This window comes from Pseudorasbora parva, chromosome 3, assembly GCF_024679245.1.
Source record: "Pseudorasbora parva isolate DD20220531a chromosome 3, ASM2467924v1, whole genome shotgun sequence".
NCBI lineage: Eukaryota > Metazoa > Chordata > Actinopteri > Cypriniformes > Gobionidae > Pseudorasbora > Pseudorasbora parva.
This window is the reverse complement of record NC_090174.1, coordinates 56,262,031-56,265,458: the sequence shown is the minus strand read 5'-3', so window position 1 is coordinate 56,265,458 and position 3,428 is coordinate 56,262,031.

The window sequence follows — 3,428 nt, the reverse complement described above, 5'->3', positions numbered from 1 at the left end:
CTTCCTGGGTTACTTCCGCGCAGGGAATTCAAAATAAAAGTCTCAAACCGTTAACTGAACTGTAAAAGCTTTTTTCACAAAAACGAAATGATTCGGAAACTTTTGCTATACATAATTATTTTGATTCTTTATAAGGTTATTTTTTACAATTATTTTATTTAAAATTTAAAAATAGTTTACTTAAATAATACCACAAACGCATGCCTTTAACAGAGTTGTTGTAGAATAAATTGTATGTTTTTTTCTGTTTGTTATAACCAATATAATGTAGTAACTTAATTTTGTTTCTGCTATTTAATTTGGATATATGATTATGTGTTGAAAGTCTATAATGAAATTCTCATGGATAAATGCATTTATTTATTTATTTATTTATTTATTTATGATAAATACACACATGCATGTATATTTAAGAAAAATATGATATATTTATATGTAAAATATGTATACATAAGAAACATTATATATATATATATATATATATATATATATATATATATATATATATATATATATATATATATATATATATATATATATGCAGGAGTGTGTATTTATATATATAATAATTATACACAGTACACACATATATTATGTAAATATAAACTTTTATTTTGAATGTAATTATTAAAATAATTACAAATGTATTAAAAATGTAACCAATTGTAATATCTTTTTATATTATATAATTTATTTAAAAGCAATTAAACTATTAAAGTAATTAAATTGTTCATATTATTATAGTATTAGTTTATTTTAAAATAAATATATTTTACATAATATAGCCTATCAAAATAGATTTATTTTAAAATATAATAATACTGATAATACATTATTTTCAAAATTATATAGAATTGGTTTAGTTTGGTTTAGAATTAGTAGTAGAATTAGTAAGATTTATGAGTAATATTTATCTTACTTTGAATATTATAATTTCTATGTAGTTTAAAATATATACTTTTTATGTATTCATAAAATGTATATATTTAAATCTATTAATATATCAAATGAATCTAAACATTTTAATATATCTATAAAAATAAAAAATAAAAACATGTCACTCACTTTTAACCAATGCACTTAAAAAGCATAAGTCTATTGCATCTTTAAATTTCCATTACTGACTGCTGACAGATGATCACTTTTTTAAGTGGAATGTCAGGACACATTTGGGTCTGATGTGTGAGGCCTCCTGCACGCTGTGAAGCTCTTCATAGAAAAGGCCAGACTGAAGCAGCAGGACAGTCCCTAATAAGGAAGGCCCCCTATAAACCAGGCCTGACCCCCCCATAAGGCTTCAATGGGCCACGAGTCACTGGGAAGAAGCCATTAACAACCTGTGTGTCAGAGTCAGGCATTCATTAGAAGACTAGCCCCGAGTCTTTTTCCACTTGTTTCTTTAAGCTGGATCACATTATCTGAGTGAGCGCCCTTCGCTCCCCTCAATTTTCTAGAGCTATTTAGATAAAAGATAGCAGGATTTATTTCCCGTTACTGAATGTTTTTTGACTGTAAATGACCGAGTGTGAAGGAACTGCTTTTGTAAGTAAATGCAATAGGTGTGAAACTAAACAAATGATTTGATGGAGTCGAGGAGCGAGTGGAAAATGTAATGGTTAGTGTTTAACTTTGTTTTGTAAGTGTCAGTTTCAGCTCCAGCTCCAGCTCTCAGTCATTCTGGGCTGTTGTAAGTGTTGCTGTAACCCAACAGAATCCACAGCGCTGATGATTTACAACTTCATCATCCCACTCAGATGGGATTATACCTTATTATAATGCAAAAATAATATAAAACCCCTCCCTCTCATTGCTGTATATGATTTAAATGTAAAATATTTATAATTACATTGTTGTTTTAGTATTATTTACATACTATATGTTTATTTTTCAGTTTTTTTAATTGTGATTTTGGTTTCATTTTTAGCCATTTTCTTGTATGTGCTTTTTATTCATTTGTCCTTTTTTTAGGTTTGATTTGAAAAAAATGTAATACACTTATTTTAGTTTTTATGTAGTTCTATTTTATTTATTATTTATTAATAAAATGTTATCCACTTTTATCTATTTTTTGCTTTTAAAGGGGCATTACGCAACTTTCCGTCCACTGGAGGGCGCCTATTCTAAACAAAAGCGCAGTTTGATGCCGCCAAGTCTTCACCTCACAGCCGGTGGAAAATAGGACACGGGCAGAAATCATGTTCATGCATGCGGTTATTAACGTTACTGTAGTGTGAAGCAGAGCAGGACTGAGTGTTGTGGAGCTGAGCACGGCTGCTGGAGCGATTGTTCTACAAACACCCGGCTCGCGATTACCGGGACTTTTATTATGACGGGACGGGACACAGTCGCCGGGCGCCCGCACTTCCGCTTTTTCCGGTCGGGAGTATGAGGTAATGCAGCTCCGTTTATCATATTAGATATATTTAAGTGTGTTTAAAATGATGTTATGACGTAAAATGATGTTGTGCGTTCGCTCGGCGCTGCTGTGACATGTTTACACTGCTAAGAGAAAAGCGCTTCTGCAGAATAAAACCGAGGGTAGCACAGATATGACGCGATTGACAGGCGACTCCCTCAAAAGCTAACGTTATGCTGACACGTCCCGGTCCTTAGTTAAAATAGCAATTTTCTCACAATTTACAAATAGTTGGAAACATTTGGGATATTGTAAGAACTCAACTGAACAAAATATATAACACTGACCTAGTGGTTTTTGGATATTTTACTGCAAAAATACTACATAGTGCACCTTTAAATTGATATTTTCGTTAGTAATAATTTTTAGTAATAGTCTTGTCATTTTTTATGAATATATGACTTTTTATTTTTTTTTAATTCTGAAAATGTTTAATACATTTAATTATACATAAAATAGTTTTTATTTATTTCCATTTTATTTATTATACTTTTTTTAATCTATTTCTCTTAATTTTTTTATTATAATTTTAGTAAATTTTTTGTAATTTTCTTGAATGTGAAAATTAATTCATGCCATTTTTATTAATCTATGTGATTTTCATTTGTCATTTTTAGGTTTAATCTGAACAATTTTTAATACTTTTAATTTTATTTTCCTTTATTTCCATTTTATTTATTCATGTTGGTGCTTCAACATATTTGCTAAGGCAACATTTCTCATTTTCATTCAGTTTAATGTTAATATTTATATTTATTACATCTTATGTTTATATATCAGCTTCATTTAATAAGTGTTATTTAGTTAGCACTTTGAGATTTAGTTTAATATAAAGTGCATTATAAATAAAATTTATTATTATTATTTATTTATTTAATTAAGAGTCTAAAGATAATTATTAGTATATAGTTGAATAAAAATAAATACAAAAAACGGTGATGATACTTGTGCTTAATCATGAAAATATGAAAAATAACCAGACCTTTATTTATTTTGCAAAATGTATTTTTTT